Source organism: Gorilla gorilla, chromosome 2, assembly GCF_029281585.2.
Source record: "Gorilla gorilla gorilla isolate KB3781 chromosome 2, NHGRI_mGorGor1-v2.1_pri, whole genome shotgun sequence".
Classification (NCBI taxonomy): Eukaryota; Metazoa; Chordata; class Mammalia; order Primates; family Hominidae; genus Gorilla; species Gorilla gorilla.
The window spans coordinates 109,659,326-109,671,911 of record NC_086017.1 but is presented as its reverse complement, the minus strand read 5'-3'; the positions used below and the strand labels follow the sequence as shown (position 1 = coordinate 109,671,911).

At 37.7% G+C, this 12,586-nt stretch overlaps 1 protein-coding gene across 2 annotated transcripts in view; it reads left to right on the top strand.

Moving 5' to 3' along the window:
* Positions 1 to 12,586, top strand: part of DCBLD2 (discoidin, CUB and LCCL domain containing 2) — a 99,878-nt gene that overhangs the window by 52,413 nt on the left and 34,879 nt on the right. The window lies entirely within an intron of this gene.

Below are 12,586 nucleotides of genomic sequence, written 5' to 3'. Positions count from 1 at the left end.
CCTCAAAGACCTAAAGAAGAAATATCATTCAACCCAGCAATCCTATTACTGGATACATACCCAAAGGAATATAAATTATTCTGTCATAAAGACATATGCATGTGTATGTTCATTGCACTGCTATTCAATAGCAAAGACTTAGAATCACCTTAAATGCCCATCAGTGATAGACTGGATAAAGAAAGTTTTGTACATGTATACCATGGAATACTATGCAGCCATGAAAAAGAACGAGATGTTCTTTGCAGGGACATGGATGGAGCTGGAAGCCCTTATCTTTAGCAAACTAATTAATGCAGGAACAGAAAACCAAATACTGCATGTTTTCACATATAAATAGGAGCTAAATTATAAAAACACATGGACATATAGAGGGGAACAACACACCCTGGGGCTTTTGGGAGGGTGGGAGGTGGGAGAGGATCAGGAAAAATAACTAATGGATACCAGGCTTAATACCTGGATGATAAAATAATCTGTAAAACAAGCCTCCATGACGCAAGCTTACTTATGGAACAAACCTGCACATGTATCCCAAACTTAAAAGTTTAAAAACAAAAGATTATCAAATAGAATAGAATCCAAAATTTACCTGAATCTCTAAGATAAAATGCAAGACCTGCATGAACTCTCTCACGTGTGTTAGCTGCTGTGGGATGTGTTCATTTCCCCCTGCTATATAGGGGTACCATGATGAGAAAGTTTAATAAGTGTTACTAGTACAAGAATATATCAAAACAATCATTTAAATTTTTAACAGTTGATTATTTTGATATTCAGCATTGAATTAAGTTACCATTTAAAAGTTTAAATTGGCTTTTACTTCATATTGTATAAATGAGGAGATTCTCAAGAACCTCCTAGTTGTGAGAATGCTGGGCACTGGGAATTATAGGGGAAAGCAAGCGATTCCTCCTCAGCTATGGTGGGCTTGAGATAAACCCGATATGTCTTATTGAAAGTTTCATATAGAAAGTGATAGAGGAGAGAGCTGTTCTGTGTGGAGGAACCTGCCTTTCCTTAGTTTATAAGCAGTAGGGCAAGATGTGAAGGCTAACAAAATCTTTCATAGTAAATGAGAAGGAAAATTCATTTGGATGAAATAATAGAAAAGAACTAGAAACATTATGCCAAATGAACGATTAATATTTTCGACAGAACCGGGAAAACTTGGTCAGTGTGATGTTGTGGAAAGGACTCTTGGTATCCCTGCCTCTGCCACGTGCTAGCTGGCTAACCTCTGGCCAGTCATTTCACCACTGTGAGTTGTATCTTTGAATGGATTCGTTGTGAGGACCAAATCTAATAAAAACATGTGTACTGTTTGTAGGCTCATGACATAGCAGACACATACAATGTTAGTTTCCCCCCTTCTACCACTGTACACATGCATACACGTGTTCCCCACCCCTACCACCAAAAGAGTAATGTAGAAAACACAAGTGAGATGATAATGGATTACCGTCCTTTAAGTTTTACTTATTGAAAGTCTTGGGTTGATAGGTGAGAGGATAGAAAATAAAGTTAATTTGCTTCTTATTTTCATTAAGTTTCTTAATCTTAATATCAGGTTAAATTATTTATTTTGATTCATATTTTTGCTTTTCTCTGTTATTTATCAAGTTGAAGGTTTCTGGAAAATAAGTATCCTGTTTTTTTAAAAAAAAGGCTCTCATATTAGATATTTAAATTATGAGGCTTTTTGGCCCACAGAAACCTTAATGTCCTGCATTAAATTTACTTAAGAATTGGCTATGACCTCAGATAAAAGAATCAGTATGTTGTGTAGCTTACAAACCTCTCTACCAAATTTCAAATGGCTATATTCTATTTTAGATGAATCTTAGCTTCCAAAGATTTTTGAAACAACCACCTTAATCAGGAATTTCTTGATACTAAAACTTTCCAAAGTCATAATCATCTTGGGAAATCTCATTTAACAGCTCCTAAAATCTCATTATTTTTTGCATGTCTTTATCCCATCCATCAAGCATTTGTTTTATCTGAACTAGAATGAATTGCCTGAACTATATTCAAGACAACACTGGTTGAATTTCTTATTACTTCTTCTTGGGTGGCTTTTTGATGACAATTTCTTATAATGACTCATTAATTTGAAGGTTGCTTGGCTTTGGTTGAGGTCCTCAGTGTATTTTTATCCAGGAAACTTAACTGCCACAATGAATTCCATAAATATTTTCAAGGAACCTAGCTACATGTCCCTAGCCTAGAAGTCTAGTTGAAGATTTAGAGTATTTGGGAATGAAAAGATTGTGAAAAATATTGCTTCATCAGCTACTTCATTTGTTAGGCTCTCAAGATGACTTGTGTTATAGCATGGGTTGTTGACAGAGTCATGATTTTGCATGAGATAGACTAATTCTCATTACCTTGTGCAAGAGCCCATTATAAAAATCTATTCCTTTTGATTCCTTGTTTCCTGCCCTATACTTGGCACCAAGGAAACAGCAGTAGATAAGACACAATCACACCTTCATGGGACTTGCAGTATAGGGTTGGAAAAAGATATTAAACGAATACTTCATTGCAACTATGAAATAAAGTATGGTGAAAGAATCACCAAATGATAGGGGCCAGAGGTGTGTGGGGAATGGAAGATTGATAAAAAGCAGAGTTTTCCTGAGGAAGTCACTTTTAAGCTGAGAAGTGAAGGATTGGAGTTTCCAGGCAGACAAGGAAGGAAAAACATTCTACAGAAGGGAACAGCAGGTGCAAAAACCTGATGGTAGAGAAGAGCTCTGGGAGAACTGGAAAAGAAAGCAGAGTAGCTGGAGTAGATTGGGTTGGGGGAGAGTAGGCTTCATTATTCTGAACCTTATAGAAAATGTAAGGGTTGGAGCTTTTTCCTAAGAGTGCATGGAAGCTGTTAAGAACAGAGAAGTGGTGTGACTGTGTTTATGTTTTTGTTTATGCAGTCTTTCCTGCTCTGTGAAGAGCGGGTCAAATAAAAGTAAGAATAAATGTAGAGAGGCCCATTAAGAGGCTGTCCGAGGAGCCAAAGCAGAGATGATTGAATTAAGAGGTCTCGTTATAAATGTAACTAGAATTATGCCAGTTTGTAAAGACTGTAGAGTCAGACATATCTTCTATAGGGAACATTTCAATGAATTAGAGTTTATCTTGGTGGAATTTAAGCTCTAGGAAGAGTCTTTGAGCATTAGGAAGCCCTCTTGGGTAAAGCTCTGAGCTACAGTAATGCCCGGGTTGTATCTTGGGCTCTCTACCTGGAGTCCTCTTCCACTTTCATTTCTAGTTTTCATTAAATTTTTAATAAAGCTTTTTTCCCCCTCTCTGCTATTTTTAATGATCTTTGAGCAATAGTTCTCAGCTTTTTTCATTACCAGTTATGTCTTTCCATTTTCACCTATAAACCTCATTTTTGAAAGATAGTGAAAGGAAAAATTCTCATTTCCTCAAGCAATTTGATATATAGAAATACGAATCAAGACTTCCAACAACTATGAGAGGACTAATATTTCTACTCTAAAGTAGCATAATCTCAACAAATTTCAACCGTTCCACAGAAGCAGCCACTAAATACTTCCTTATACAAACAACCACATCTGTAGTCCTCATAATAGGTATCCTCTCTAACAGTCTATTCTCCAGACAGTGAACTATAATAAATACCGTTAATCAGTTTTCATCTACCACGGCCAGACTTTCTGAAAATTTGAACGTGTATGTGGACCTTTGTGGTATCTTGGACTTTTATACTGGCAACCCCTGTTTAGAAGTTCTATAGAAACTCCTGAGTTACTGCTGGTGTTACTGAGTGAGGGAGAACCTACCACACTAAGGTCCAGACTCACATAACTTGGATCTTTTAATTTAGTATAATAATAAATGTGGCCAGGTGCGGTGGTTCACACTTGTAATCCCAGCACTTTGGGAGGCCGAAGCGGGTGGGTCATCTGAGGTCAGTAGTTCGAGACAAGCCTGGCCAACATGATGAAAACCTGTCTTTACTAAAAATATAAAAAATTAGCCGGGCGTGGTGGTGGGTGCCTGTAATCCCAGCTACTCAGGGCGCTGAGGCAGGAGAATCGTTTGTTTGTACCCGGGAGGCGGAGGTTGCAGTGAGCCAAGACTGCATTACTGCACTCCAACCTGGGCAACAAGAATGAAACTCTGTCCCAAAATAATAATAATAATAATAATAATAAATGCTACTGACATTTCATTCTGAAAAGTAGATTTAAAAACAGTGGTTGTCATTGGAATTGAAAAATAAAATGAATTTTATAGATGATCTAAATTTCTGTTTTTGAATCTGTTCAACAATGACCAGTTTCTAGGAGGAACTGGACATTTGTAGAATGGTTCTGGGTGATGATTTTTTTAAGTTGTAGTTATAAAACAGTGAACTCAAAAGAAATATATACATTTGCATTGAAAGCTTCAAGTCCTTCAAGACAGCATTTATTCATATGTACCATAATTGGGGTGTGTGTGTGTGTGTGCATGCATGATTGGAAAGTGGTGATCCTGGTATTCTTTTTGGAGAACATGAAATTGTCACTTAAAACATAATACTGAATCTTACTACTTTAGATTTCACCAACTCGGAATTTTGTAGTGGTCAGTCTATAAAGTTTGCCTTTATTTTGGATGGGAGAAATAGTAAATAGTTTACAATTTCATGTGAAATAATGTAGATATTAATATAGTTCCTAATCGGAACTCATAAACACATGTTCATTCATTGTCTGCCACCCGTTAGAATCTGATGACAGTGCACTTAAGACTTGTGAACAGCTGAGCCTGGAATATATTCCCATTTAACAAGATTATCATTGCTGTATGATGGATTATTTTTAGAATTAACACCAATAGTATAAAAAATATTTGCTGCATTTTTAACCACATCATTTTTGCAAATATTTGCCATTTTTTCATTCTTACATCAGATTATATCAGTTTGCAAATGAAACGTAGGGCTGACTAGATAATTCCTTTCTAGCAGAGTCCAAATTTCTGTAACCGGTTATTTTTTTCCTGCATGGAATGTTTTCGGCTTTGAAAATAGAGTGTGAATTCCTTAGATTGTTTGCCTTCTTAACCGTACAGTAATTTTATAGAATCTGTTTTGTTTCCAGTACTACAATTGGCTAGGTTCCTATTTGTTATTTTTATATTGGGTTCCAAATTTTGGTTCCTGTATCTGGCAAACATTTTAAAACTCTGATACTATTAAACTTAGTAAGATTTTATTAATGAAGTTTCAGTTTACATTCCTATCTTTAGATATGCTTTTATTTCCATACAAATGAGTATGTATAATGTTTGTATGTATAATATAATTAACACGCAGAAGAATATTTGTAGTTTGGTGCCAATTTGTAGAACAAAGGTGCTGACAAACAAAGTGTTACCAATTTTGCAGAGAAAGAGAATTTAAACACTTAATCTGTTAAGATGGTGTTAACCTGAAGAGGCAATTCACATTACAGGATAGAGTTTATTCCAAGCTGTTAGATAAACCTGAAGAGCATCTTAATGATTTTAATGTTTTCTATGTTTTTAATTTTTTTGGCATATTAGGAGTGCTGAGAAGAGACTACATATGTGTTTGTGCTGTCCTGTGCTGTACAGTGGCTCTATCCTTCACTGTTGATAAATACTAATGTATTTATTAGCTTCCTAGGTACTGTGTAGGTCACAAAATAATTATGCTATATTTTAATGTTTTGTATTCATTTTTTAGTGTATGGAGATTTAGATAAGGAGTTTGATTTGATCCAGTTAACCATGTGTAGCTTATAGCCTGTTTGACTACATAGTTTATTGCTTAGGCAACTGAGCTATGCTTTATATCATCCATAGGAAAGCATTAATTATTTTCATCTGAGAAAAATTTTTTCCGGGCTTCTACTGTGGACTCTGCTTTTGTAGATGACATTGTTATATTCTTAAGAGAAACATAAGGTTTAGTGTCCACTCTCAGTATGTAAAAGGAGAGAAGAGGTAAAATACCTAGTATAGTGTCTGGTACTTAGTAAATGTTAATTGGCTCTGAATCACTATAAATTATGTTGTACTATACTATATATGTAAATTTCTCTTAACAGAATTGCAGATGCTAAAAAATCAATGCCAGATTCCTATAATAGAAGCAAGGAATTAGTCTTAGGACCATACAATAATATTGTCAGGAGAATTTAGCAGAAGACCAGGCTTATCCTACATCCTTTAGCACTTGAACAGAGTAGCTGTTCATATATCTATGATGCAAGGCTATTGACAAGATGAGAACTATGAAAGCAAGACCACATATTGTTTAAGGCTCTGGGAAATTGGTTATTTAAATAATTTTAGATCACATAAGAGAGAAGAATGAATAGGTGTACATTTTCTTGTTTCGGCCTATATTTTCTTATTTCTAGTAAATAATACAGTAACTTAGGAATAGTACTTCTGTGCTTTCTTTTTTGAGATGGAGTCTTGCTCTGTCACCCGGGCTGTAGTACAGTGGCACGATCTCAGCTCACTGCAGCCTCCGCCTCCCAGGTTCAAGCGATTCTCCTGCCTCAGCCTCCCAAGTAGCTGGGACTACAGGCACACGCCACCATGCCCGGCTAATTTTTTGTATTTTTTTTGGTAGAGACGGGGTTTCACCGTGTTAGCCAGGATGGTCTCGATCTCCTGACCTCGTGATCTGCCCGCCTCGGCCTCCCAAAGTGCTGGGATTACAGGCATGAGCCACCGTGCCTGGCCACTTTCTTGAGTTAGAATAAATATAGGCACTTGAGTTCAACTGTGCAAAAATGTTTACAGCAAATATAGTTGGCATTATACCAACTTATTGTGGTAAGTGATGGCTACTGACACTACTGAGGGTCTTTTTCAATTCATTCAAGAACACAAAACAGTATTAATTGAAGGAAAATCTAAATAAATATATTTTGCAACCCTACAATCTCAGAAATAGCCAACACTGTCAATCAAAAATATTTCTATGATAGTAACCAATGTGCTGATATTTTTTGATTCATTTGTTAACATAAAATATATTTTCATGGTATTATATATGGGTCAACATAAGATTTCAAGTTTAAATATTTCATGCAACAGTTACAAAGTTCTCTAGCCTTTGCAGTTATTATGTCTTGAAAATGTTTTTAATTGTACTTTATTTTTTTTAAATGTATATATCAGTTATGGCAGATAATATAGCTAACTAAGTTTGCAACTGTCTTAGGAAATCTGATGTTGGTGTTTTCAGAAAACCTGACGTTCCTCAGGCTGTTATTGATTATTGGCTTGCCTTCACATTTGTATTCTCTCCTGCTCTTTCTCACAATCACATTATCCTGCCTTCAGAGCCCCATCTGAGATCTGCCTGCTCTGGACAGCCCTCTAGGATTAGGGAAGGCAGGTAATGGGGAAGGATAGAAACTCTTTTTATAGATACTATGGTTACACTTCCTTTGGGTTAAACTCTACTGTGAAGACTAGTGTATATTCAACACTGAAGATGCTCTTTTGGGGGCTATACAGAAAAAGAGGGAATGCCAGTTTGCTTCAGCAGAATCCCTGAGGGCATTCAGTTTACTACTGCCATCGCTGTTATCTACAACACCCAAATGAAGTGTACCATATGTGTGATACTTCGTGCAGTAATGTGTTATAGTCATTTGTATGTATTGTTTGATTAAAATTACCAGAATAAAATTCTGTGCAGAGGCTGTCAGTTTAAAACGTAGCAAATACCAGGCATGGTGGCTCACACATGTCTTCTCAACAGTTTGGGAGGTTGACGTGGGAGGATTGCTTGAGGCTGGGAGTTCCAGACCAGAAAGGTAGTGAGACCCCCATCTTGACCAACAATTTAAAAAATTAGTTGGGTGTGGTGGCACATGCCTGTAGTTTTAGCTACTTGGGAGGCTGAGGTGGAGGATTGCTTGAGACCAGGAACTTGAGGCTGCAGTGAGCTAGGATCATGCCACTGCACTCTAGCCTCGGTGACAGAGCAAGGAAAAAGAAATGTAAATTATATACTGCCCAGTACTTTGAACATATCACTGATTTTTCTAGTATTATAGGACATATTAAAGTGGATCCAGCAAGATAAGTGTTTTCTCAGTATTTATTATAATCTAAGCACTTAACATGTAATAAGTTCATCTTTTAAGTTGCTCAGTCCAGAAACTTTAGTGTATCTTTGACTCCTCTCTTTTTCTCAAGCTTCATATTCAGCTGCCAATTCTTCGAATATATATGTACATGTACCAGAATCTGACTACATCTTAACAGCTCTACTACTACCACTCTATTTCAGGTTCCAACTTTTACCTCAATTATGGCAATAAATTTCTTACCTTTGTTTTTGCTGTTTTCCCCCTTCAATCTACTCTGAATTCAGTGGTCAGTATGATCTTATTAAAGTGAAAGTTTCATCTCAGTCTACCAACTATCCTTATCTCCAAGATGCTCTAGCATTCAGCTTCCCATTACTCATCTGACTTCATCTTTTACTTGTCTACTGTGGCCTCAAACATGCTGAGCACATTTCCTTACAGGGCCTTTGATTCCCACTGCCTATTCTCAGATTCAAATACCTAACACCTCACTCCCTCACCGATTTTAAGAGTTTTACTTAAATGTCATCTTCACAGTGATGCCTGATCTGACCACTGTACTTAAAATTGTAACTCCCTAACTTTTTAAAACTTCCTTGTTCTCATTATTTTTCTAAAGTACAATACACATTCTAACACAGTATTTTTTTCTTACTAACATTGTCTTTTACCTCCCCCCACCCCACCCAGAGGTATACTCCCTATACGAAGGAATTTTTATCTGGTTGTTCTTTGTTTTGTCTCTGGTGCCTAGAATGACACCTGGTCATAACACATGCTTATTAAATATATGCTAAATGAATAAATGAACAAACTGCCAGCCCTGGCTCTTTTACTAGGCTTTATTTCACCCATCAATACAGATATGCTACATATGAAAGGACATTGTTATTCTATGATAGTTTCTTTTTATTTTATAACAGTCTTATTAAGTTATAATTCACACACCATACAATTCCCTTATTTAAAATATACAATTCAGGGGGGTTGGCCAAGGTGACCAACTAAAAACAGCTAGTGTGTGCCGCCTTCATGGAAAGAAATAGAAGGGGCAAGTAAATATAGCACTTCAACTGGAACACCCAGGTACACAAACTGGGATTCATCAAGAAAACAACTCTACTCACAGAGAATGGAAAAAAGCAAAGCAGAGCAACCACCCACTCAGGAATGACACAGGGCCAGAGGAGCCTCCCCCACCCAGGGAAATGGTGCTGGAAAATCCGAGGTGACTGGGGACCAGAGCAGGCCCCTAGTTTACTGGAGTAGTCATGGAAAAGTGGCCAGACTGTTTCTTACATGGGTCTCCACTCCCATATCTCCTCACTGGGCAAGTCCTCCAGGCTTGGGTTTCCAGCCTCCCTTCACTGGGACTTTGGAGCGAGTAGCAGCTCTGCAGCAACCTGGGACAGAGCTCCCACTGGGAGGGTGGTGTTTCCATCTTTTCTGCCTTGCAACCCTCACCTTTGCTGTTTCCAGCCTCTGGAGAGTCCATGGGACTGAAGGCTGGTCTGAACCCCCAGCACAGTACCCATCTCACCGAAAAGTGGTCAGACGGTTCTCCATGTAGATCCTGGTCCTCACTTCTCCTCACTGGACAGGGCTGCCTGACCTGGGACTCCAGCACAACCACTGTGCCCCCACCTGACCACTTCAATTAGAGGCAGCCCAGCAGTTAAAGGAACACCCACACAGAGAGATGAGAAAGAACTAACACAAGAACTTCAGCAATTCAAATGGCCAGAGTGCCTTATGTCCTCCTAACGATTGCACTAGTTCACCAATGAGGGTTCTTAACCAGGCTGAGTTGGCTGAAATGACAGAAATAGAATTCAGAATATGCACAGGAATGAAGAGCATCGAGATTCAGGAGAATGGCAAAACCCAATTCAAGGAAACTAAGAATTAACAAAACAATACAGGAGCTGGCAGATAAAATAGCCAGTGCAAAAAAGAATCTAACTGACCTGATAGAGCTGAAAAACACACTACAAGAATTTCACAACCCAATTGCAAGTATTAACAGCAGAATAGACCAAGCTGAGGAAAGAATCTTGGAACTTGAAGACTGGCTTTCTGAAATAAGAGAGTCAGACAAAAGTAAAGAAAAAAGGAATGAAAAGGAATGAATAAAACCTCTAAGAAATAAGGGATTATATAAAGAAGCCAAATCTGCAAATCATTGATATCCCTGAATTGGATGGGGAGAAAGCAAACAACTTGGAAAACATATTTCAGGATATCATCTATGAAAATTTCCCCAGCCTCGCTAGAGAGGCCAACAGTCAAATTCAGGAAATACAGAGAACCCCTGCAAGATTCTACACAAGATCTCCCCAAGACACATAATCATCAGATTTTCCAATGTCTAAATAAAAGAATGTTAAAGGCAGCTAGAGAGAAAGGGCAGATCACCAACAAAGGGAACCCCATCAGGCTAGCAACAGACCTCTCAGCTGAAACCCTGCAAACTGGAAGAGATTGGGGACCTATATTTGACATTCTTAAAGGAAAAAAATCTTCAAGAATTTCATAACCAGCCAAACTAAGCTTCCTTAGCAAAGGAGAAATAAGATTCTTGTCAGATAAGCAAATGCTAAGCAAATTCATTACCACCAGACCCACCTTTCAAGACATCTTGAAGCTAGCACTAAATATGGAAAAGAAAAACCATTAAAACACCACTAGAAAAATACACTCAAGTACACACACCAGTGACACTATAAAGGAACCACACAAACAAGCCAGCATAATAATCAGCTAACAACACAATGACAGGATCATATGCACACGTATCAATACTAACCTTGAATGTAAATAGCCTAAATGCCCTATTTAAAAAGGCATAGAGTGGCATGCTGAATAAAAAAGCAAGACCCAATGATACGCCATCTTCAGGAACCCATCTCACATGCAATGACATCCATAGGCTCAAAATAAAGGGATGGAGGAAAATCTAACAAGCAAATGGAAATCAGAAAAATGCAGGCATTGCAACCCTAATTTCAGACAAAACAGACTTTAAACGAACAAAGCTCAAAAAAGACAAGGGTATTACATAATGTAAAGCATTCAATTCAACAAGAATACCTAACTATTCTAAATATATATGCACTCAACACAGGAGCACCCAGATTCATAAAGCAAGTTCTTAGAAACCTAAAAAGAGACTTAGGCTCCCACACAATAATAGTGGGAGACTTTAACACTCCACTGACAGTATTAGACAGATCATCTAAGCAGAAAACTAACAAAGATATTCAGGACCTAAACTCAACACTGGACCAAATGTATCTGATAGACCTCTGCAGAACTCTCCATCCAAAGACAATAGAAAATACATTCTTCTGATCGCCACATGACACATACTCTAAAAATGACCACATAATCGGACATAAAGCAATCAGCAGATGCAAAAGAACCAAAACCATACCAGACACACTCTCAGACCACAGTGCAATAAAAATAGAAATCAAAACTAAAAAAAATGGCTCAAAACCATGCAATTACATGGAAATGCTCCAGAATAACTTTGGAGTAAATAATGAAATTAAGGCAAAAATCAAGAAGTTCTTTGAAACTAAATGAGAACAAAGATACAACATTCCAGAATCTCCGGGACGCAGCTAAGGCATTGTTACAAGAGAAATTTATGGCACTAAATGCCCACATCAAAAAGTTAGATCTCAAATTAACCTAACATCACAACTAAAAGAACTAGAAAAGTAAGAGCAAACCAACCCTAAAGCTAGCAGAATATCTATAACCAAAATCAGAGCTCAACCTGAAGGACAGTGAGACGCAGAAAAACATTCAAAAGGTCAACAAATCAAGGAGTTGGTTTTTTGAAAAAAATTAATGATAGGCCACTAGCTAGATTAATAAAGAAGAGAGAAGGGCCAAGAGCAGTAGCTCATGCCTGAAATCCCAGCACTTTGGAGGCCAAGGTGGGTGGATCACTTGAGGTCAGGAGTTGGTAATGAGCCTGGCTGACATGATGAAACCCCGTCTCTACTAAAAAAACCAAAAAAAAAAAAAAAAAAAAAAAAATTAGCTTGGCATGGTGGCGTGTGCCTGTAATCCCAGCTACCCGGGAGGCGGAGGTTGCAGTGAGCCAAGATCACACCACTGCACTGCACTCCAGCCTGGGCAACAGAGCAAGACTCCATCTCAAAAAAAAAAAAAAAAATTACTAGCATTTCTATACACCAAAAACGGTCAAGCCAAGAGCCTAATCAAGAACACAATCCCATTCACAATTGCCACAAAAAGAATAAAATACCTAGGAATGCAGCTAACTGGGGAGGTGAATGATCTCTACAACAGGAATTACAAAACACAGCTCAAAGAAATCAGAGATGACACAAACAAATGGAAAAACATGCCATGCTCATGAATTGGAGGAATCATTATCATAAAAATGGCCATTCTGCCCAAAGTGATTTACAGATTCAATGAAATTGTTATCAAACTTCCAATGACAT